The sequence below is a fragment of the Atractosteus spatula genome, chromosome 24 (genome assembly GCF_055471065.1).
Source record: "Atractosteus spatula isolate fAtrSpa1 chromosome 24, fAtrSpa1.hap1, whole genome shotgun sequence".
Lineage (NCBI taxonomy): Eukaryota > Metazoa > Chordata > Actinopteri > Semionotiformes > Lepisosteidae > Atractosteus > Atractosteus spatula.
In genome coordinates, this window is record NC_142729.1 from 9,281,881 (window position 1) to 9,307,669 (window position 25,789).

The 25,789-nt window shown below is 41.0% G+C and overlaps 1 pseudogene and 1 gene segment (V, D, J or C); both read right to left on the minus strand.

Annotated features, from left to right (window-relative positions):
• LOC148815865 (Ig kappa chain V region Mem5-like) overlaps positions 1-25,789 on the minus strand; it is a 364,398-nt gene that overhangs the window by 141,868 nt on the left and 196,741 nt on the right.
• LOC148815867 (immunoglobulin kappa light chain-like) lies at positions 857-22,815 on the minus strand (annotated as a pseudogene). The gene is made up of 8 exons (XR_016086027.1): positions 22,775-22,815; positions 21,785-21,857; positions 18,624-18,717; positions 14,110-14,373; positions 8,435-8,534; positions 8,290-8,392; positions 4,210-4,273; positions 857-1,405 (listed from the first exon to the last, which is right to left on the minus strand). The product of XR_016086027.1 is annotated as an immunoglobulin kappa light chain-like (transcript).

The following is a 25,789-nucleotide window of genomic DNA, read 5'->3' on the forward strand; positions in this document are numbered from 1 at the left end:
TGAGGAGGAGCCAGATCCCCAGACACACTTGCGTGTCTCCAGCCTCTTCAGGGCCCTGCTGTCTTGACTCTGCATCGAGCTGGTCTGTGGTTTCACTGAAGTCTCTGTCCCTTAAGCTGCATTGCTTTTAGTCACTGAATTGTTTGATAATAACCCATGACAGGAGATTTTTTAACCCACCCAGTCTACATATCATAATATATTATATATTATATGTTACAGTATATGTTATAGATATTATATATTATATACTGTATTATCATGTACTGTATGATAATACATGATATCCTCTCTCCCCAAGGATATCAGAGAGTCACCTTCCCTAAACTCCTTAAAATCCAGACTCAAAACCTTCTTTAGAAGAGCCTTTACTCAGCTTGTTCCATTCTTTACCCCTCTGCTCCTATTATACTTAGTACCACCATCCACTGTCTCTCCTGTGTATTGTAATTGTGTTTTATCTTGTGTATTCTTTTTATTGTTGTTATTCTGTAAAGCGCTTTGAGAAGCCACCTTTAAAGGCGTTATATAAAATAACGTTTTTTTATTATTATTATTATTATTATTATTATATTAACATGTATAATATTTTCAGTTCTTTAATTTTGGGGGATCTTTGATGAAGATGTCAGGTAAATCAATAAAATTATTACTCTTTTTATTATAATAAGAAGACGGTTTCCCCTCACTGGCTTTGACCCCCTGTCTTTCAGTTAAGAGCTGCCAACTGTCTTTGATATGGAGGCTCTTGTTCTCTGCCTCTGTGCTACAGGGTCAAACTGGGGCCTTTCTCACCCCGGAGATCTTATATTCCTTTTCAGAAATTCAAACGCACACAAAGTGACACAACTCCAGATTCTGACTTCAATATTTTATTTGAACATCTAGAGCGAAACAAACAATGAAATATGTCCTAGACTACACAAACACACACCAGTTGCCAGACAAGCTCTAGTGACGGCCGGAGGCTGAGACTAACATGCGAGGCTACTGAGCTGCTGCATGGCTCGACAGGATCTGCAGACACACTGGGGCCGAGGGGAGGGCGGCTCTTCCCCTCTTCTCCCAGGACAGCATCACGCCGCGGCGCCCGCGCACTGACTCCTGCGGACGCTGTAGGAGGCCGGCGAGTTGTCGTGGGTCACCGTGCACACGTACTCCTCCTTGGCCTCCCACTCGGCCTTGCTCAGCTTCAGGGAGCTGCTGCGGCTGAACTTGCCATCCCTCCCCTCCTCGGCGCTGGTCAGGACCCCGCTGGTCACTTTGGAGCCGTCCACCGTCCACTCCACACTGGCCCCCTCTGGGGAGTAGCCGCTGAGTAGGCAGAGCAGTGTGGCCGAGTTGGTGGACAGCTCACTGGGGGACGGGGGGAACAGTGACACTGTGGGCTTCACGGTGGCGCCAGCTAGGAGAGAGCGAGACAGAGCAGGGCAGAGAGTCAGGACTGGTGTCAGGAGACTGAGCCTCACTAACTTTGCACCAACACACACCGCATTTTGCAACTTAGTTTTAAAACTCTATAGTTTTAAAACCCAATAATTAATATCAATACATACATTTTAAAGTTACACATATTATCAATGAGAATGCTTTCAAGGAAGCCCCTTGACATCCTCAGATAAATGTGCTACAAGTAGCCTAGTGAGCAGGACAGGTATCTGCTTGTTTAGAGCCTTTCTGAGGTTCTGATGACTTGTCACTGGAATCATGGTGCCTGAGTTCTCTGCACCAGGTGTCCTGGAGCAGCCTGGACTCCAAGCTGTGACCCTGAGCAGCCTGTTCACCTCTGATACAGAGAGAACAGGTCTGCAGAGTCAACCAGCCCAGTTTCCAATGAGTTCACTGAAACTTAAACAGAGCCACCAAGTGAACTAACTCTCCATTCCACCTGCTGCTGAAATTCAGAATCAACAAATAGTTATTATTTTACTAGGATTGTCTTCATGAAATACTTATTTTGAAATAAGCCAATGCAGAATCTTCTAAACTTAAAGACAACATGTATTAATATATCTTCAGCACATATTACTTCACAGGATCTTATTAAACATTATACTGTAAGTGTCAGTTCTCTGCGCTGTAAACTAAACTTCAGCAGTGGAGGTACAGTAATTGTTAGCTGAGACAGAATAATTTTCATTTGTTACAACTTGTGACAAGAATTGTGTAAACATAACATACTTGCAATGTATACGCACTTTAAGATGATTTTTAAAGTGTCTATGTAAATTGAAGTTTAATATTATCATTAGGCATTACTAAAAAAAACAACTGCACTGGTTCTGTCATCTGTGTTCCACTTCATGCTTTACTGAGCAGCTCAGCAGAGGAAGATGTGTCTGAAGAAGCAGCTGCAACAAAACCTGAAGATTTAAGTTCAAATACCTTCACAAGATTCATTAAATAACTTCAAAGCTTTTGATCCTGTGCTGATCTGTACATTAGAAGTAATCGATTTCTATATTTATAAAATATAATTTATAAAAGACTTACCAGCAGTTTGTCCATGATTAAGTTTTCAAAAAATATGAATATACTGTAGGGCTTTATACTTATATCAACATCATTATTTTTTTTAATTGCTACTATAAAAAAGATGATTAATCAACTGAAATTAATTTAATTTAATATTGAAAATAATGATGATGATTTGTAAATTCCGACTATATTCTGATGTTACTAAAAATAGTAGAAATTAAATTTTGAGATTTTATTTTTTTAAATCATGTCTCTGTCTATGGAGAAAGCAGCAGTATCTTTAGAAAACCATACTTCTCAACTGGGGTGAATTTTAAAATGCCAGTTAACCTCACTCTCAACAGAGACAGCAGCCTCCTGTTTGGTTAGATTATGTTGCCTACAGATCAGTATTGAAAAATAGCTTTACTTCTGAAGAAACTCAAAACTGTCCAGCATATCCTTTTAAACATATTTAAAAACTACACTTCAGAGCCTAAAGAGGTTTTGCTTTTCTCTGTTAAGCAAATACAATAAAAGAAAAAAAAAACAGTTGTCTTCACCAGTCCTGCCTGAACGTTAAGAGAAGTGATAAAACTGCAGTCTTTATATCAAATCGGTCTGGCAATAGGAATTCAATAGAATTAGAAGCAGCAGTACTAGTGGAGTTTTGTCAGTTTGTTTTTAGAATGCATAGAAAATTAAAGTTTGTAAGTGAAGTGCCTGACCTTGACTTACTTTTAGCGACCTGGCACAAAATACAAGGATAAGAAAACAATAAAACAGATTCCAGTAACTGACACTTTGAGTGGAAATATTCTTACCTGTTTAAACATCATTAAAAAAAGAACAAACGTATTTTTGATTTGATGACCACAATTAAGAGAAGAAAAGCTAGGGTTTATTTAGGGTTCAGAAGACTGGAGCAAACTGTTCACTGAAGAATAAGACTTTGAAAGCCAACCTGAACACAGCGCACAGCTGATTGTGATTATTACAGCTGAACATGTCGCATAGGACACTGATTCAAAAGAACACATGTTCTAAAGTATAATGTAAAAGCACAGTCTGGCTCAATGAGAAATGAAAGATTCTATACTGCTGAAATGTAAAAATTCCAGGACTTCCAACTCTGCTGAGTCACTTACATTTCACCACCACCTTGGTTCCTTGTCCGAAAGTCCACCACAGTGTTTTATTACCATAGAGAGGCTGCACAAAAACCTCCTGAGAGAGCACCCAGCTCTCCAGTGCACTGCCTGCTCTATGATCACTTGGATTCCAAAACTTAATATCTCAGTTTAGTTAATGGTGATATTACTGTGCTGCTTCAAAATACCTCTTTTGTAAGTGAACATGTTGAGTTTGAGTCTTTCCTCTTTTGTTTCTATAATTAAGAGCGTGAATTAAACTGTACATTTAGATCTCTTAACAATGAAAATTTGTGTGAAAGCTTCTTTTCCCTGTGAAAGAATCAGCATTAATTTCATGATCCAGCCCAGGTGACTGGGTCACCCAAGATCGTTTAGGATCATGAGAGAGGAAAATCCAGCAGAAGAAGCTCAACTGAAGCAGCTACTGTCCCTTCAAGATTTCCCTCCTCAACCATAAATATTCTGTTCTGTACATCAGTTAAGAATGACCAAGATAAGGAGGCACAAAGCACACTGGATCACAGTTAAAACATCATAAAAACATTTGAAAAGACAAGAAAAACCTGCTGAGTTGAGAGAAAGAAGAGAAGTCACTTACATTTCACCACCACCTTGGTTCCTTGCCCGAAAGTCCACCACAGTGTTTTATTACCATAGAGAGGCTGTACAAAAACCTCCAGAGAGAGCACCCAGCTCTCCAGTGCACTGCCTGCTCTATGTACTCACTATACTTTAATACCTTACTTTTTGTTAATGGTGATATTACTGTGTTGCAGTTCAGATGAGTTTAAAATACCTCTTTTAGAAATGAATATACTAAGTTTGAGTTTTTCCTCTTTTATTTCTCTAATTAGGTGCCCAAAACAACTCTCAAACTCTATATTTACAAAGAGGGTTTTACAAAGAGGGTTAGTGTGTGAAAGCTTTTTTTCCCTGTGAAAGAATCAGCATTAATTTCATGAACCAGCCCAGAAGACTGGATCACCCAAGATCAGTTAAGAATGACCAAGATTGGGAGGCACAAAGCACACTGGATCACAGTTAAAACATCATAAAAACATTTGAACAGACAAACAAGCCTGCAGAGTTGAATAAAAGAAGAGAAGTCACTTACATTTTACCACCACCTTGGTGCCTTGTCCGAAAGTGTGCCACAGTGCTTCCCTGCCATAGAGACGCTGTACAAAAACCTCCTGCAGCTGCAGAGAGCAGACCCTGCTCTTCAACACACTGCTTTCTGCCAATAATACTTTTCTTTAAGCTTTGCAATTATAACATGTTATTTGTCTTTATCACATTTTTAAATGCACTTCATTTTCAAGGACAAAAGATGAGGGCTATCACTATCTTAAGGATTCAAGTATGGATGAAGTGCAGGACACCTACAGAGAGACTTTCATAGGTTTCTGTTTCACAGCTAAATGTTATCCTCATTTTTTAAAAGACATCATACACGTTAAATGTAGCAAATAACAATTAAAATAGAACAAAGTATTATTGAATTTATGACCACTTTTAAGAGAAGAAAAGTTGGAGTTTATTTAGAGTTCAGAAGACTGGAGCAAACTGTTCACTTTGAAAGCCAGTCTGCTGTTGCATTTAAGTCAAATATCACTAAAGAAAGACATCCTGCCTGAACCTGAGACCTGAATGTAAACTGTAAATTAAAGGTATCTGGGTATATGTATAAATCAAGGTTGTTTAATTTGTCTTTGCTGACAGAAGCATTTGTAATGTACAATCTGTGCAGCACAGTATATCCACCAGATGCACTGCTGAAGTTTTAGTAGATTGTATAACTTCTGGAGGTCATTTATGATCACAGACTATTCTTGACTCACATGTGACTTACGTACAATAAACATACATTCATCTCTTTCCTCGGGATTGTGATGAAATGTATTCCAAGATAAATCCCCAGTCCAATAAAAATAATAATTCTTCAGAATGTTTTTAAAAAACATCCAAAGACCACACATTCCAAATATGAAACATTGATTTCAGGTAAAAAATGCAGTTTCCAGCCAATGTAAGTTATTCCCATGAAATACAATCAGGAATGGACGTTGGACCAAGGAGTTTCAGGATCATTCAGTCATTTTTTGTAATATCCTTCAGGATTCATTAGAAGTTCTAAAGCAAAAGGTCACTCCCTGATTTATGGAATGTGTCCAGCATTCTTGTTGTACTCTTAGAAACAATTTTAGCCCAGTGTCTGCTCCTGTCTTGTGTGCTGCTCACTCTGTCCAGCATGGATTGGACAGAAGCCATGTGTCAAAGACTCATTTCATTTGACACAAAGACCAAATCAAGCTGGATCTCCAAGACTCCATGATGATGTCTCTCTTTGTATTTATCTGATGATGTGTCCCACTTCCAAAGTTAATGAGTCAGGAAATGGCCTTTAATTCCTCATCCCGGATAAACAAAGAATTCATTCAATTCTTCTAGGGCACAAGAGACAATATTGCTCTTGGCAAGTGATAAATATCCTTGATCCTAATGATGACTTCAGTAATAAAAGAAACTGCTGGTTGGATTATCAATATGATCCATAATCCATTAAAACTCTTTCAAAAGATTTCTCCTCCATGTCATGGTCAGTGTCTTTCTACATTTCATTCAGATCTTGCCTTGACTAGGCATGCTCTTTGTTTCCATTTCCTATCCTAACACACCACCAACAAAACAACATTCCCCTTGTGAAGTGAGTAAGAGCCATGAAGAACACAAGCAGCCTTTGTAAGGCTGGAGTACTGAAGTGATCCTAGAAGATTCTCCCAACAGATCCCCCTGGTTTCTGCCTGGTTTACCAATTAATATATATCTTACAGTCCTGCAGCCTTCCTGCCCAGTCCCAGTGTTTCAAGAGCACAGAAACTGTGCACATCGAATCCCTTCTTAAATTGTATGTTCACTGGTGCATTGCACACACAGGTGTTAACATGGGTTGTTGACTATGGCTACAGTTGAAATAACAATAATAAAATGCACCACAGATTACAAACAGTAAAAAGCCATTCAGGCATCCTCACTATCTAAAACAGCAAGATTACATATTAGACTGCAGAGCCATTGTCCATGAACTTCAATTGATGCTGCCTGTTTTTGGAGGAGAGATTGTAAAAGGCTTGCTCTTCCATTGTGTGCATACTGTGTAGTGATGTACAGCATGATGTGGTGAAAAACTACATTTTTTCTCACATGGAAACTTTACATGGAATTATTATTTAGTTTATTTATTATTTATTATAAAAAACTCAGTGTTACAAAAAAAACAAAGAATGTGAAAAATCTAGATAGATTTCACAATTATATAGCAAAGCTGATGTTTTGTTTGCTGCTCTAAAAATATTGTCTGGCACCTCTTTCACTGCAATTTTGTTAAGACAGGTGTGTGTATTTTTCAGGGTATCTGTGAATATTGCGACGTTTTATTCATTCAGGTGCTTGTAATGACCTCATACAAAAGGAACAAAACAGTGCTCAGAACCATTGAGTCACATTGCAAATTGGGGTATAGTCTGGGGTCAATGCTGTAGAACACACTGAAGAACATCAGACACAATCAAATTTCAAAAACACATATCATTCTTTAAAACTGGCTAAAGGAAGAGCTTTTATCATGTACATGTAAATGACGGATTCCTGATCTACAGTACTATCTACTGATCTACTGATCTACTAGATCTACTGATCTACTATCCCAAGAGGTTAGTGATCCACTAACCTAAAATGATTTGCATTAATAGGTAGTAGCCCGTATTTGACAGCAACTAGTTTTTAATCTGCTGCTCGGAGGGTCAGTCTTCAATCTGGGATGAGCCGAGTGTGAGTGTGTATCATAGCCAACTTTACCACAGGGCACACACACAAGGGAATATCTACAGGGAATAACATCCAAGAAGGTTTCTGGAGTGTTCAGTGAAAATTTGGCTTCACCGTCCTGGTCCTTTTGGCCAGAAGACAGGGAGGCAGGGACCCCCTGCAGAGTGAGGAGTGACCAAGGAGCAGCTGCAGAGGTAGAGATGGTGTGGAGGAGGGATGTTAAAAGATGTATGAGAGGGAGATAAGGGGATCACATACAGTATTTATACTGTTTTAGGTGAGGAAGTGACGTCAGAGGTGATTTTGAATTACTGACAGCTGAGTCTGATTGAACTTGGCTCTTGTCATCCCTCCTGAACTTTCGTTCTAAACTCCATTCATTGGCACACTGTGTAAAAATGATCCCCAGCAGTAGATGAATGGTGACCCTGTTTGTCTTGAAGAATAAATCATAAGTAACTCTGTCAGGTTAGCTACAGGAGTCTAATATGAGACAAAATGTTTGTCAATAATACTCAGAACATTGATGCTCATGATCCAAAAACTCTTTATTACTCTGATTGTTGTGTCACTAGCAGCAACAGACCATTTCCACACTCAGACATGAGCAGAGCTCTGAGAGGGCTCTAACACAAGCAGCTCACTGGCTCAAGACGAAGGGCCACACAGGCGAGGGGGTGAGAGCTTTCTGCTTCTGAATCACAGTACACACAGGTTATAGATAAACACCACTATCTGTAGTTCTAATCTGGGAATGAAGCTGGGAATCCGGGCTGGGCTATTCTGTACACTCGGATTTCTTCAGGGGTAATGAGACGGGAGTCTATGAGCTGTGGGTGGCCTCACAGACCACAGTGCCCACTGAGGACCACTCTGACAGTGTCAGGGTGCTGCTCCAGCTGTACAGGCCAGTGGCGTCCAGGAGGCCGGGGGTCTTGGTGACCCCGCTGGTCCTGAAGGGGCCGTCCACTGTCCACTACAGGCTCCAGCTGGACAGGATGCCCCTGCTGGCCAGACCCAGCGGAGTGGCCGACTTCTTCTCTGACAGCTCCATGCTGGAGGGGGGCAGGACTGTCAGCGAGGGCTGAGTGTCACCTGGGAGAAAAGCAACATGGAGTGAGGATGGAGAGAAGAGGCACATCGTCTCTCAGCACGGGGCAGCGACGAGTGGAGAGGGAGAACCAGATATAACTAAATAAAGATACATTTCACATAGGAACTGAGGGAAATTTGAGCTACAATGATCCCTCACACTTCTACAACCTTTTTGAATTTTGAATACTGTGTTCATAAAAGCATAAATAAATCAATTCAATGTGTGAAAGGAAAAAATAATTTCATCTCTTCAGTCTCAGATGGAAGATCTGATCATGTGGGGGTGGGGGCTTGACAGATGTGTTCACAATTCTGAATGATATAAATCAAAATGAATCCAACAGGCTACTTCAAGCTCAGGTACTAAAAAGATCCATGGATACAAGTGGGAGTTAAGAGGAAGCAGCTTTAAGACCAGGAATAGCAAGCACTGCTTTACAGAAGAAGTATTTGGAATAAACACTTCATCCACTTAGTTGATGAAAAATCAAGCAGATCTTTTTAACAAAGGGCTGGATCAACTAATGATATTATTAATGATATTATCAACTGGCGTCACACGTCGGAGGGTAGTTTGACAGGAGAGATGCTGTACATAACGAAAACAGTGGTCAGGGAAAAGTGAAGTGAAAGGAATGTATTCAGTCCTGAAACTGGGCCCAGAAAGCCTTAGCAAAATGAAAGACCAGAGGAGATGGGTCACAGTCTCTTCCTCACTGCAGCCTCTAACACAGCAAGGGCTGGTAGTGAGACCCTTGTGGTACAAGAAGGTTCATACTGGTCAGCACTGGTGGACAACACTCCAGACTAAGTCTCTGTGAACGTTGCACAGAAACCTAGAGGATATGTGTTTCCATACCCTTCTTGTTTGGGCTGATGATACAGCTGATTGATATGATATGATACATGATACTGCCACAGGGATCAGCTGATTGTTCTGAAGCTGGACGAGATCCTCTATTTTTTGGATACTGATAGCTCTGAGGAGAAGATGACCAATTGGATGAGATCTTAAAAAGCTTTTAAGCTGGGCTCTGGAAGATGAGAAGAAACTGGAGCACAAGGAAAAATCCTGCTTGATCAGAGTGAGAACATCCAGACTCCATACAGAAGGCATCCCAGGACCAGAGAGCTGTGAGGTCAAATTTGCAATATAGTCAGATATATATTATACTTTTAAAATAAAGAAAAACAAAAGTTAATTCTCATCTAAGAAACCTTTAAATTCCAAAAATAAAATCTGATAAAATCTTTAGCTTATTACAAAGTGCTGATTTTTCTATAAACCAGAAATATATGATATATGATACACAATGTTTATTTAATATACAATACGATATGCTGAACATGCCTCCTCACAATAGACACACTTTATACAATCACTTGGCATTGACACTTCCATACAGTATGTGTTAGTTCATTTCACATTTTAGCAAAAAGTGAGAAAGAAGTAATCACATTCAGTGCCAACATGATATTTCACAGATAATACTCACAAGCCTGTGAAATCCAGCTTAATTTGTTTTAAATTACCTGTAAATTAGATTTGAAACTGTAAGTTTAATTCAGTCTGTTTTGCTTTTGGCAGAACCACAGAACGAAGGCAGAACGACAATAACAGAACAGCAGTAAAGAGACAATCACAGGAGAAGAGTGCGATTACAATCATAGAGCAGCAGACTGAGTCAGTTTCAGGGCAGCAGCAGAGAGAGAAACCACACAGCCAGATGGTCGCTGTCTTCACCTGCCTCTCCTCTGCCCTGAGCTGAAACCCTGCTCATCTCCCCCAGCTCTGTCTCACAGGCTGCCTCGTGCTGCACTGGGGGAACTGCATGAGCTTAACAGAGCGATACACTCCAGTGCCTTTCATCCTCCCAGACTTTCACTTTTAACACCCGCAGCCTGATCTTGTGTTAGAGGGCAATCCGCCCAATTTACACACGGGCTCCCTTTCAGCAGGTGTGTGAGGCAGCCAGTAGGGTTAGAGACACCAAACACCTGGCTTCTGCACAAGAGCCCAAACATTGATGACAAATGAGAGACAAAGAAATGGAGATTCTTCCTGACCGAGCATCACAAAAAAATGCTTTCAGTTTCAGATTTTTCTCAGGTGAAAGTAAAATTAAAAGGAGCTACTGCACAGTCATTATGACCCATCAGGTTGTAACAAACCCTCTAACCCCATGGGATTGTGGGTCTATAACCAGCTATCCAGTCATGGTGTTGAAGTTGATCCAACTGGGTGACGTCCAGCACACATTCTAGGAAGGATCTTGACAGTTTCATCAGAAGATCATGTTGTGTCAGGTTCTGCTCTCAGGTCAGCCATAGGTCACAGTTCACATGGAATTTCCTGGGTCATGGTTGATTGGTAGACCTGCAGGATGCTGGTAACCACAGTCTGAGGTCATAATACGAAACAAGTGGGGGTCACTGGGGAGGTGCTGTAGTCAAGCACAAGGGTTGATCAGTAGACAGGACGAGGTTCAGTCACGTTAAAAGCCAGGGCTGAAGCCAAGAGACACACAGGGTCTGTTCCCTGAGGGGAGATCTGGGAACACAGTCCAGAGACAAATCAGGAGGTCGAAGCACAGCATGCTGACAAGGCAAGAAAGCAAAGTGGACCTTGGGAATAAGCATGGAGATGGATCTCAAGGGGCTCAGTGTCAAATGCAATAACAGAGCTCCAAGCTCTCTCAGGTCAGAATATTTATACTGAAGAGCATCTGTAATGGGCTGAGTAATCCTGGTCATTGTTCAGGGCCATCATAGAGTGTGCACACAGAGAATGGGACCTGAAGCTCAGTTATGAATGAGTAAGGGGCTGAAGCGTGATGTGATTTGAAAGCCAATGACCTAGGGTTAGGACTGGCACCCTCCTCTGGAGGAGCAGAGGTAAAAAAGGCATGAATGACACTAGCACTCCTCTCCTGCTCCTTCCAAATCTTCTAGGAAAGCTTTCTCCCATAGTTAGTGTTGCTGTGGAAGTTGGGGAAGTCAGGTATGACAATCATGTTCAAATGATGTGCAGAATTCTGATAGCTGGCTTAAGACATTGTTTTTCCTGCTCTTTAACTCTTTTATTACTGAGCTATGTATAAACAGCCCAGAACACACCAGATATCAGCCTGTGGACTATCAATCATGGAGTGCACAGGGGAGCAGGTGACAAAGCAAATGGAGCAGAGAGAGTGCATGGGGCCCTGGTCATCTGCATAAATGGCAACCTAGAAGAGAGGGTTCTAGACATTGCAGAGTCTTCCGATACTTCTCTTAAGAGTTCTCTCTTTCATTTTCCTCTTTTTGTTTCCTATCTGAAAGCCCAAAACAGACCAAACCAAAGAATAAAATGGGGATCCAAGCATCCAAAAGAAGAGAAAGGAAAAGCAAATTTTCTCTCTTAGAGAAAAGACAAAGAGGAAGAAACTCATGCTGCTGAGATAGGACTCAGAGGGAAATCCAGGACAACAGGCAGCTGAGTCTGGGAGCCTGCAAGCAGCACACAGGGAAGTGGGTTACTGGGTCTGGAGGAGCAGGGAACGTGCACTCTGGGAATGGGGAGCAGGCAGCTGGATGAGAGAGGTGAACTCAGTCTGGAGTCACAAGTAATGGTTGCAACTGGGGAGGCAGTGTAGCCAAGCACAAGGGGCTGACTGGGAGACAGTGCGAGGTTCAGTCCAAGGAAAAAGCCAGGGTAGAAGCTGTGAGACACAAAGACAAAGCAGAGGGGAGATCTCGGAACACAGCCCGGAGGCAAAGCAGGAGGTCGAAACACAGTAGGCTGACAAGGCGAGTGTTAAAGAAAGGTAGTGTGGACCCTATGAAGAATCCTGAACGATATCCAGAGACGTTGTCGAGTGATCAAGCCAAGGTCCGTAAGCGGTAGGTAGTCGAGCCGGGCAGAAGCACCAAAATAGAAGTGGAGCCGAAAACCATGAGGAAGCCGAGAGTCAAAACCAGAACAAACAAAGAAAGTCAAAAACCGAAACCAGGAGATGTAGGCGGGAGATGAACCAGGATCAGGAAGCCAATATCCGAAAAAGAGAGTCACAGAGATTTAGAAAGAGTAGCTCTAGCCAGGATAAACCCAATACTGAGCAGGGAGATCTGAGTAAAGCAGTTTTAAATAGTCAGAGGTTAACTGACTAATTAGGAACAGTACTGGAATGCGAGGTGGAACGACAAGTCCTCCGGGGACGTGGCGTAACAGCAAGAAAGTGAAGCGGGGCTCGGGAATAAACACAGAGACAAAGCTCCAGGGGCTCAGTATCAGAAACACCCCACACTCTGTCAGGCCTGAATATTTACACTGAAGAGCACCTGGAATGGGCGGGGTTATAAACTAACCCCAGGCGCCCAGAGTCTCCAGGTGATTCGATTCTGCCATAGTCATGAAGGGAGACAGTCACTGATGACGTCACTGGCTGCTCATTTGTATCTCCTATGTAATTACATTTTAAAAAATCTGGTGGAGAATGGTAATTACAAAACAGACAGTATCATCCATAAAACAATATTTTTTTATCCCCAAGAGAGACCAAGACTTGACACAAGCCAGCTTCACGCTAGATACACTAGATACTCTTAGTGTAGAGAAGACAGACAGTAAACAACTCATTTAAAAATCTGCAGTGTTCGTATACAGATTCTGTCCTCTCTGACTCCTCTTCAACATTAAAGAGTTGTTTATTACATGTGCTCTCTTCCTTAACTAATCCCCTTAGTTGGTGCCTCTGTGATACTGTACATATTGAGATGTTTGAAAATGAAAGAGCCAATATGTTTACCAGCAAAAAGCAGAGAGATGGATAGGCGGTTTTCTTCAATGCATGAGTCTTTTCTCAGAAGATCACACTTGACCTCATTAACAAAACACATCTTAAAGCAACAATAAAAGCACTTCAGTCATACAGTATGCAAGAATGCTGTGTTCAGAAGTCAGCAATAATCCCACTTTTCCTCAATGTAAACCCGGGGCCAGAATGACTTTTTTCTTGAAAAAATATCTAGAATGCAAAATACAATAGCATACTCCGTGGAGTGTGGAAAAGGAAATTTTTTTTTCAGTGTTATATATTCCTATTTGATCTTGCAGGTCTGTTGTGATTTCTTCCCACATTGTCCTCCAGACACAAGGAGCAAAGAACCCAAAGTCTGGTCTGGAGTCGTGATCAGGGTTCAGTATTTGCACCGTGGGGTTACAGAGCTCTGCACTGCCATTGAGATACACATGCAGCAGCTGACATTATATGAGCATGTGTGTTCTCCCCATCTTCTGTTGCTCTCTCTACTGTACAGAGACTTTTGGGTAAATATCCTGGTTCTAAGGTAGGAAGGTAAACAAATTAAAATGGTTGTCCAGTTTTGAGCATAAATTTGTAAAGTTGTTTACCAGGAGTCAATGGCAGGAGACATGTCAAGAGGGTAGAACTCTGCTGCTCCATGTATCTCTGTGTTCGCAGCCTCAGTCCTTTGTGATTCCTGTTGATGAGCCAGAGCAGCTCCTGTAGAGCTGAGTGAGGTTTTTGTACGAACGTGTATCAGTGTGTGAAACGTGTGCTGTGTCCCTGCTGACGGTAATAATCTCCTGCATCTTCAGCAGTGATGTTGATGGTGAAGACAGTTCCCGATCTGCTGTCACTGAAACGAGTGGGAACCCCATCGAATCTCTAATCCCCAGCTTTAATCAGCAGTTTAGGACTGTGTCCAGGCTTGAGCTGGTACCAGGCTAAACTCCAGCCAATGTCTTGACTTGCACTGCACTGGAGACTGACATCCTGCCCAGGAGACACTGAGACTGTGGCTGGAGTCTGAGTCATGGTGACCTGACCCTCAGTCCCTGCAGAAACAACACAGAAACAATCTGTATTAGACAGCTCTAGATATTATAGTAATACATTTTACGTGAAAATATAAAACCAGAAAAAGGATTTTTCTGACTCACCAATAGAGTAGAATAAAATGATCCAGGCAACTGAAACAACCGACACCATGGCTGATGTTTTCTACTGATTTGAACAAACGTTGTCAGAATGGGGACAAGTCTTCAGATATAATGGTTTCATGATCCCTTTTATGCAAAGCAGGAAGACATGGTCTAATCAATTTGCATGTGGGATGTCCATTTGAATAATAATGTCAGAAAGCTGTATCTTGAATCACAAATTCAATGAATCTGTATTTTGTCTGTCTGTTCTGCCTCAGCGCATCATCCTGCTCTGTGGTGGCAAAGTGTGATTTTAACTGCAAAGAAGTGGAAATACAATACATATTCCTGACAATTATTTAGGGTGAAGAAAAAGCTCAGAGAATCTGGTGAAACATTTTAAGTTATTGAATTTGTAACAGTAGAAGATATTATTATGCACAAACAGGTGAGGACTGTGAAAGGAACATCTCACTGCAGCCCTAAGAGTGACTGTAAATGCACTGAGGTTTCTTGACAAAGAGAAGACAGGCTATTTGACATGTTGCTACAGGAAACACCTGTAGGGGGAGACAGAGACAAAGAAATGAGCTTTTATCCGTGTGTCAGAGGTCCAGTGTTAAAACTCTGATTCAAATGGTCAGGAATTAAACTGTGGCAGGACTGTGATAAAATGAATATTTAATTCTTTAATCACTGGGATTTGTGCATGAAAGTAGCACTTCTAGTTGTATATCTCTGGTTATTAAAATCACCAGTGTTGCTGTATGTTTAATGTTGTGGTCAGTCTTGATATTTCAGAAGAACCTGATAACTGTTTATCCATCAAACCATTTTATCCAATACAGGGTTGCAGGGACCCAGAGTCTATCCTAACAAGCTGATTGTTTGTCTGTTTCTTTTTAATTTATCTATATGGTAACTCAATAGGGAGTTATGTAATTTGAGCAGGTTAAAGAGCTGAAAGGGTTCTTTCTTAAAGGGGCTTAGTGCTGTTTTAAGGAAAGCCCAGGTCTGAATTTTGAGATTGTGCCATAGCTGGTAAATGGACTCCTTAGCTACCGTATGCCTACTGTACATCTGAATTTTAATTGTGGAAGATACATACATTCGGAAAAGAACACAAGAACATGCGAAAGGCTACAGTTGAGTGGTGGGCTTTTAGCCTATTTAGGCAGTTTGTTGCAAGTTAAATTGTCTTTTTTCCTGGTGCTTATTGTATCTACAGTATATATCACTTAAACTATGTTCTTCACCTGACAGAGTCATTAAATCAAAGGAAAAACTAATTTTCTAAAAGAAACTAAAAGACAATCACATCAGAATAAAGGCACTTTTAAACCCAAAGGAAGAAAAAGGGTATATAGTACTGTCCAGTGCATCAATTCTTGATGTGTCAGAGATGACTGCTTTACTTGGAAGATTGAGATCAAAGTGACTTTTTGCTGTATCAGTGTAGTTTTCTTTGGGTTAGGAGGGGCATATAAACATGAGAGATGACACATGATAAAAAGGTGCTCCACATAATTGACTAAGGTCGAAGAAGTTCACTGACATTGATAGAGATGTCCCTGTACTCTCTAATTAAAATTCTGAGATAAAATCCTGGATGTCTCAAAGGTCTTTACATTTCAGCCATGACAAGACTGAAGTCATGCTTCTCGACACCTTCTATCAATTATGATTAACACGTGTGTCTTTCCCAGAATTGAATACTGCAATGTCCTACTCTTTGGAGTATCTAATATGTCCAGAATTCAACAGCCAGAATCCCGAGGCTGCGTACAAGTGATGACCTTACTCCTGTCCTGGAGTCCTTGCATTGGCTTCCTGTCAACTTCAAAGTCCTCATGCTCACCTATAAGGCTCTACGTAACCTGGCACCTCGGTACCTGTCTGAGTTACTATCCTCCTATCTCTTTTACTTTGTTTTCTTCTCTTTTCCTGTAAAGCACTCTGAGATGGAAGCTAAAAGGCATTATATAAAATAAATATTATTGTCAATTATTAAAGAATTGATGATTCTTAGGGAGCTGGTTGATCCAGGAGCGTAAATACAGGGAAGAGCAAAGGAACAGTCAGTTTAAAGAGAAAGAGACAAGAAGGGAGAGAAGAAGAGACTTCCTCCTCATCATCACCCGTCTCCCTGCTGTTCCTCTAAAGCTGAACCGTGGGGGACATCCTGTTTCTCATTGTCTTAGAATCAGATTCTATAATATGCAATATTACTTATAATTATATATTATATTATGTATAATACATATAATTTAGTTCCCATTCTCTTGTGTGAATTCATGTTTTAGGAAGGAAGATCTAGTCTTTGAGACTTTTTTTGGGGTGCAGGTTTATAGGACTCGGGAACTCACTGTTTGTAAATAGCTACCTGTAGTTGTAGTAATTGCTGTGTATAATATAATCGTCTTATTAATATACTGTATATCTGTTTGCTCCTGTGCCATCAGATCTATTGTCAGATATGTGTCGGAGATTTAAAAAAAACAGTTTGCATGATGCTCAGAAAACCCCCTAATTTCTGGAGAGAAATAGTTTTTATTATTTGCTTTTGTAGGATAAGAGGAAGAGAAGCAGAAAGATCATCATCTCCATCAGTAATTTCCCTGTTCTTTCTCTAAAGCTGAGCTTCAGGAGAGATCTTGTGTCCACTCAGGAAACTGAAGAGAATCCGCCCGGGAGTTACAGATGGCTGGGCCAGTGGAGAGAAGACTTCAGGATAGGCTGGCGAGAGAGTGTCTGCAAAGAGGTGAGTCTCCACTGGATCAGTGTGTGTTAGAAGTGAAGGAAAAAAGAAAGTCATCTTTCAGAAGGAAGTGAAGCAGGTGCCTTACAGCTCTATGAGCTCAATGTCAGAGCACCGATCCAGGGAGAAATCAGCCTTAAACAGCCAGCTCAATAGGAAGACTGGCCAGTAGATTGTCTGCCTATCTGGAAGGCAGCTGGTCTGACAGAGATGCAGCCAGACCTTGTTCACACAGGGCTGGTAGGAGGCTCAGGTCTCTGGTCACCCCTGGCAACCGTGGGAGGTGAGCAGTTTCTTCTTTCCTTGATAATGTCATGTTATTTTTCCCCTTTTTATTTAAAGTGCTCTGTTTATTCTTTTGTCAAATATTCAGTATTATTATATACCTCTGGAACTGGCTCAACAAACCTCTTCCTCTCTGAGTAAAGAGGGCACAGTGTGTCTCCTCTCATTGTTGTAGACATTCTCTGCATTTGAAGATGAGATTTTGTGTCTTTCCTGTGGTTCATTATAGTCCTTGGAATGGAAAGTGCTACATCCTGTAAATGCAATACAATGCATTATTTGAAATCCTTCTTCTTCTTTTCTTCATTTTTGAAATTGTAATGAGAGAAAAATTGTCTTGACCCCATCGCTTTGAGCAGTTACGTTTGAAGGTGGTGGAGCGGCACTTTGAAAGAGCATCAGTATTGTCTTGGGAGAGCTTTGCTCTTGATAGAGAATGTGTCTCTGTAACTAAAGGGACTGCTTCTATACTGTTTGTACTACTTCTCTTCCTGTCCCTCTGAGGTAAAAGGTCAATGTTACCCTCAGAAGTGAGACAGATTTTCTGAAGCAGTTCGTCTCATTGTTAAACATTTTACTGCTCTGAAAATTGATGATTCAATGGTTATTTATACAGATTAATTAAATCAAATTTTACTATTTATTTTAATTCTATACACATACTGTAACAAACACTAAGTGACTGACATTCTTCTTGATTTGACAACTACATGCTAATTCTAGTTAAAATCCAACAATTTAACGATTCAATCTTTCATAACAATGTTGAGTTAATAGCATCCATCCACATTGCTATTTAAGAAAAATGTCTTTAGAAGACTTACATGAGATATATTTAATAATTTAAATAATCATTCTTCAGATCAGTTCAACTGTAGCAGCTCTGCAGCTGTTCTCAGCCTCAGTCCTTCTGTAGAGCTGAAGGTTTTTTTTGTACAGATATGTATCACTGTGTGAAAGGGAAGTTATAGTCCTGCTGACAGTAATAGTCTCCTGCATCTTCAGCCTGGACTCCAGTGATTGTCAGTGTAAAGGCTGTTCCAGACCCACTGCCACTACATCAATCAGGAACCCCAGACGCTGTTTGTTGCAGTATAAACCAGGAGCTGTGGAGCCTGACCAGGTTTCTGCAGGTACCAGTGCAGGGCGCTGTAACCACTGGTAACATTGTTGCTGGTTGTACAGCTGATCACGACGGAGCTGCCCACTGGACTCTGGAAATTAAATAGTTATAAATTAGAGTTAAATAATAATTTATTGTTATCAACATTTATGTATTATTATACCAGAAAAAAACATTTGTTATAATTTTAACTACATTATCAATACATTTTATTTGATAAGAATAATCTGAATAATCCTAATCAAAGAATGCAAGAATCAGCTTTAATCCTTACCTTGAGAAAAGAGCCCCAATGTCCCCAGCAGTAGAATCAGTGGCATCATTGTCCTGTGTGTGTCAGTGACTCTGAAAGGGCTGAACGGTGACTGATCCACACTGTGAGTCTTAAAGTGTTTGGAGCAGTGAGGCAGCACAGGTATGCAAAGCTCCTTCCTATGTACAAATCCTGTCACAGACAGTTAGAAAATCCCTGATCTGGGAAAACAGGTGCAATCTGTCAGGGTTGCGTTTCTTTCTTCATTCCTGCTGCATTCAAAGCTCCACTGTTAAAAAAGATGCTGTACTATTTATAGTTTGACCGTAAATCATTTAAAAATCTCTTTATTCTTTACACTGTTACTACATTTTCAGTATTTACAGTTCAAGTATGAATGGGTATGGATGTATTTTGATCTCTTGATCCTTCCTGTGAAGCAGAATTCACCCAATTCACCAGACTACACAAACTAAATTTGAACAACCTAGAATGGGTGTCGTTTGTAAGAACATTTCAGAACAATTTCACAACCCTTTCCCAACATTTAATGTAAATTATTTTAACAAATAAATATGTAAAATGTTGTTTTATAAATGACACTAATAAGTCACATCTTAAATCCTTTAAATTTGAAAAAAAAAATTTAACCAAATATCTGACAGTTAAGAAGTGCAATGTTGAGATGAGCACAGTTGTGTACTGCAAGCAATATGGCGCTCGTCACCCAGGAAGCTGGAGGTTGTGCATTTCCCTGCAGTCCATTTCTTTGGAGCTCATTAATATTAAGAATCACCTATCAAATTTCACCGGTATTTTAAAACCACTGTTCCTTTGTTTTTTCCATGTTGTGTCGAGGGGCTTGTGAGAGGAAGATAGAGCACCTCATTGTTCATCTTCAGGTCTTTTCACCCCTTTTGGTTAGTCAGTCCTCCTCAAAGAGCCCCTGTCTCTGTCAGGAGCTGTTGTTCCAGTTGGTTATCAGGAGGAAGCTAGTGTCATTTGAGAACTCTCAGTATGCATTTCATTGTTTCTTTTCCTGCCCCACTCTGCCCAAGGTCTGATCCAAACTCATTCAGCAGCCCCTCACTCCTCCACATGCCCATCCTTAATGTGTGATAATGACATTATATCTGGGCAACCAGTGTGTTCTTCAGTTCTTGTTAATTGTTTCCTGCCTCACTGTCTGCATATGATGACTTTTGATTCAGGGAGAGGAAACCATCACACAGGATAAGGACTAAATGCATTGATACTGACAGAATCACTGGAAGTTACAGGTGCAATAGTTTCCTTCACTTTTTAAGGATACAGGTTCCATTATCAGACAACAATCTACATCAACTCATGATGTCCATCATCATGACGCTTCAACAGCACTGAAACTCTTGCTTCAGATACCATTCCTTTTTCAAGCTGCAGGGTCTCTTCTGTTGCACTGTTGGCCATTATTTCTAAGATGAAAACACTTTCATGCTCCCTGCATCCTGTTCTTATGCCTCTGTTCAAACCCTGCTCACCTGTCCTGTTTCAGTTTATCACAGGAGGCTGAAACCCTGGTAGCATGGTGCCAGGAGAACAACCTCTTTCTGAACATCAGTAAGACTAAGGAGATGATTGTGGACTATAGGAAACACCAGGGAGGAGATCACACACCTATCTGCAGTGGAGAGGGTCAGCTGTTTTAAGTTCCTGGGAGCTAACATCTCAGAGGACTTAACCTGGACCCACCACACCAACACCATGGTCAAAACAGCACGGCAGTGCCTATTCTTTTTCTGTAGGCTAAAGATGTTTGGCATGCTGCCACATATCCAGACCAACTTCTACAGGTGCATTACTGAGAGCATTCTGACTTGTTGCATCACTGCCTGGTATGGAAACTGCTCCGTCTGCAATCGCAAAGCACTGCAGAGAGTGGTGAAGTCAGCGCAGCTCATTACCGGCTGTGAGCTACCAAACGTCCAGGATATCTACTCAGCTAGATGTCTTAAGAAGGCCATGGCCATTATCAAGGACCCCAGTCATCCCAGTCACAAACTGTTTTCTCTCCTACTGTCTGGTAAATGGTACCAAGCATTCAGTCAAAATCCAACAGATTACAGAACAGCTTCTACCACCAGGCAATAAGACTGCTAAACAGCCAACCTTAAGCTCCTTTAGCAAATCACTCATAATGGCTACATGGACATACAGTTTTCATTGTATTCACCATACTACACTACTTGGACATAATATATAGCATACACCGTGGACACATAGCAGCTCTATTCATATTGAGTTCTATTCAATTTCTATTACATTATTATCCAATATTATGTAACCTTATTTTCGTAACCTTAATTTTGTGAGTTTTGTGATTCTTGTGATTTTTGTTAGCTCTCAGGAAAGACATTTCTGCTGCACGCTGTATTGTTGTGCATTTGATAAATAAACTTTGATTAAATTTTGAAAAATAAACTTTGATTTGAATTGATTTGACCTAATTAATAACTCCCCTGAGACAGGAGCTGTGTCTCTCAGCTCAGAACAGCTGCTGTTTCTCTCCTCTTGAAGAGATCTAACCTTGACCCCGACCTTCTCTTCAGTTCCAGATCTCTCTCCAACCTCACCTTCATCTCCTCTTCATCTCATCTTCATCTTAGTATCATAAAATAATAAAGTTTTACTAAATGAAAGGTAAATTTTGTGAGCTTTTAGAAATGTAATTCGTTCTTATTGTTTTAAATCATACTTATTTGCAATAAACAATTGTGAATTTCAACATTAAATTTACTGTAATGAGATGGAGTTTAATATGTGTGATTTTCTTTTGTGAGTAACCAGTGATTTTAACCAAAAAGGAAAGTAGCTGTTAACTGTCTTGAGTGCAATTTTCTCCCTGCCTAGATGTGATCACAGTCACTTGAGGGCTCAGAGCTGTACAGCCCCATTTTCCAGACAGCAAAGAGCTCTGCTCCTCCAGAAGACTGGGTCTCCTACAGCAGGAGAATGGGGCTCAACAGTGTAACAGACTCTTGCACCATGGACTCTGTAATATAATATATACCTTCTCATTTCAGACTATTAGTTTATTTTATATTTACAAAACGTATAGGCTGTAATGCGACAATAATATAACTAATAATATGATCGTATAGTCAACAAATTAATATATTTTTATAATAAATAGTTTGAAAAATAATTAAAATTGACAAGGGGAAAGGTGAGGTGGTGCTGATCCAGTTGAGCCCAGACCTGAGGGACAGGGAAAGCAGAAAAGGAAACCAAGGAGTGACAGGACACCTGAGAATCCGTCAGTTTTCAAACAGCACTGATTATTACACTGAACATCCTCCTGTAATGAACTGGACACAACTGAGAAATGAACTGGCCCTGACTGAGAAAATCCAAGCCCCCACAGAATGGGAGAGGCTGGAAGAAAATATCATACAGACTGACTTGAATGGATATAGGACTCTCTTTCTCTCACGTACCTCTATGCATGATGGGCAGAGCACAAGAAGCTGTTTTTTGCAAGACCACAGGAAAAGCCTTAGTGCCAGAACTGAGGCCCTGTGCTGGAACTTCGATTTCCTGGGGGCAGAATGGGGCTGCAGCGTCGGTACTGACAACACAGAGTGGAGCAGGGCCTGCGGGAGGATTTCCAGTAAAGAGACTGGGGAGAGTGGACTGTGGGGTGTTCTTGCTTCTTCTTTCCAAGAGGGACAATTGGGAAAAAATTGTTCAAGTAGGTGTGACGATTGTCATCCCTCCTCTTAAGGGCGTTCTGACCCTTTCATATTTTACTTTATTTCATGCACCTGCCCCTTGTTTTGTCAGTCATTATTTAAGCCAAACGCTCTCGCTATTCCTGGCTCAGCACTGGGAGATGGACGCCCGGAAGCCCGCCTACCAGCGGGTGCAGGAGCGACCCAACAGCATCGGCTTCACCATGGCACCCTGACCATGTGAGTCTGGGGCTTGGAGCGCCTGGCCTCATTCTCCACTTCTAGATTATAACATCTGCATAGGGTCCTGAACTACGCTTCACAGGAGCCTGGACTGGCTTCTGTTACAGTAGGTAGCTGTGTCAGCATCCATAGGCTGCAAAGGAACAAGTAAAGGTTTATTTCATGGTGAAAAGAGAAGAAAAGGGACATCTTTTGGCTGTGGAGCCTTCTTCAGATATGAGAAAGTGAGGAAAGTCACCAGCTGATATAGCGTAGGAAAACAAAAGCTGGGAGTGGAGAGGATGTGGGAGCAGGAGAGAGGTAGAGTGGGCACTCAACTGGTACGAAGTTGAGAGAGGTGAAAAGAGGTGTGAGGTCGAAACCTCAATGAATAGAGAGGATTAGAGGGAAATGAGTCTGTCATTGAGATAAGGGTACCGGTGGAGGGATGGGAAAGTAGGCATTAATGGTCCTGGGGATTCCCTACCACCCTAGCACACTTTCTATCCCACTTTCATGCTTTAAAATACTGTAACGAGGTACAGGGACTGCACTTTACCACAGCATGTGATTCTCTGGCCAAAGATGATTGACAGTCACGATTGTCATCCCTCCTCTAGAGGGCACTTCGACCCTTTTTGTGTTTTGTTTCATTATCAAGGACACCTGTCTCTGGATTCACTGTATTATTTAAACCAGGTGCTCTGGAAGCTCAGGTCTCTGCGTTGGAAGACCGATGCTAGGAGGCCCGCCTAGCATCAAGTTGCCCTATGTCCGCGGCTTGAAGGCATAGGCTTCCTAATGGCGTCCAGGGCTCAGAGCGCATGGCCTCAGAGCGCATGGCCTCATCATTTTAATCTCCTTGTTCCATGTTCCATGTTCCTGTTTTCAAGGATTTTGGACTGCGCCCCAGATATTCTACATCGGACTGTTTTCTCGACTTGTTTGCTAGAGTTCCCCCCTTGCACCTAGATTCACTGTCGGCACTGCCCCCTGTTCTCCATCCCTTCCATTCCTCACCGTGCTTTATTAATTTTAGGGATATAAATATATTATACTGTACATACTGCATATGGCTGGTAATGGTAGCTAAAATAAAAAAAAATACACAACAGTATTCCACTTTCTTCATAAACATTTTATGCATCATATTCTTTAACTTATTGTGGTTATTTTGGAAAAGTTTTAAAGTGCTCGTTCTGACTATATTGAATTGATATATTTTATAAAAAGCTATAATGTTTTCTGTGAGTACTTGCTGTTGTTATTGCAGTAAAAAACTGCAATTTTTAGAATCTTACTTTTTAGAATCCACTTAATAGGAAATATAATATGGAATTGTGTAACTAAGGAAATTAATAATGATATTAATTTAAGGATCTAAATAGAATATATTTATATAACCATTAATATTACCATATTCCACTTTCTTTGTAAACATATGCATCAATTTCTTTGACTCATTAATTCGTGATTAGTAGTTGTTACTCTAAGTTATAGATTATTTTGGAAACAATAGTTTCACTTCACAAGGACAGAAGTTCTTTCACTTGTGCGATTCATTAAACACATACAGGTGTTCCCAGTGTACAGGTGACCTATGGTACTATTGATTTTATTGGACCAAGGTTAGAGAAAGAAAGAGAAAGAGGGAGCTTACATTTTTAAGCAACCTGAAAAACAATGGATCTGATCTTTATCCCCAGACTGCATATAATGACCATTACTGGAAGCCTTCACATCCAGGTTTCTAAATTGTCCAGTTGTCTTGCACCAACCATTCAGGTGACTGAGGATGGCAGATCATTCCCCACAGCCTTCTGGGGAATGTAGTTTGGAAAACAGCCTCCATCTTGTGTGAATATATTGCTCACTTACACACCCTTAATTGAAGAAAACCTTTTCCATTGATATAGGCTCTTAAAAAGGTGGAGATACTGTAGCTCAATTAAGTCACTAACATCTCAGAATAAAAATCAGCAGACAGACACATTCATCTGTAGTGTTATTCTAAATGAAGATCAGAAAATGAAATTCTGAATTGAATTCTATTACCTTAGAATGATAAATCCCAACAGTACAGGCCCAGATATTTGCTGTTCACCATGCTGAAGGACATCATGTGTGTATGCGTGTCAACCTTACCCAGAATAGTCTTCCTCTTACTGGTCAGGTTGAAGAGGTCAATAGGTCATGTTAATCCCCAAAGCTTATGAGACCAGATCTGCTACTGATTCAACATGTACCCCTCCCCCCCCGGCCCAAACCAATGAATTAATGCTCATTTCAACTCCTAGCTAAATTGGGTGATCAGAGTGCTGCACAGAGCTGAAGCAGGACAGAAAGTGTCCTCTGTGTGGGAGAAAGTTGCTCTAAGAGTCACAGCCTCACAACTGGGAGCTGATTCCTCAGGGGACTGAGAGAAGAGGAGGATTAGTGATAAGATAGACCAGTGGGAAAGCAGGGGAGCTTCTGAGCTAGTGTGTATGGGGTTCTCCTCTGACTCTCCTTGTATGATCCTCCCCAGAAGGGGTCAAGGTGGCACTGGAACCTGAGGTCGGAGATGTGAGCTTTAATCACCCCCCACTCACCACCCTGAGCATTTGAGTGAGGTTTAAATAGAGAGATAACTGAATAACTGAGGAAGAGGACAGAGCCATGCATCTCCCCCTGAACCTTCAACTGGCAGTTATCAAGAAGAACAGAAGAATGTCGTTCCACTGGAGAGCACACTCCCCATACACATTAAATTAGGTGTTCAGTGTCTCTCTCTCCAGCCCCAAAAATAAAACCTAAGCCTTTCCTTGAATACTTTGAGGTATGTCTCTTTGGAACAAAAACATATAACAGCATATTTTGTCAAATCTGCCATTTTTTATTATTTTTATTATTTAAGTTGGCTTAAGACCTTGCCTGTATTTTATAGCCCCAAAGTACTAAGTCAGTGCCGTCAGTAATCCTGCTACGTCAGAATCCAC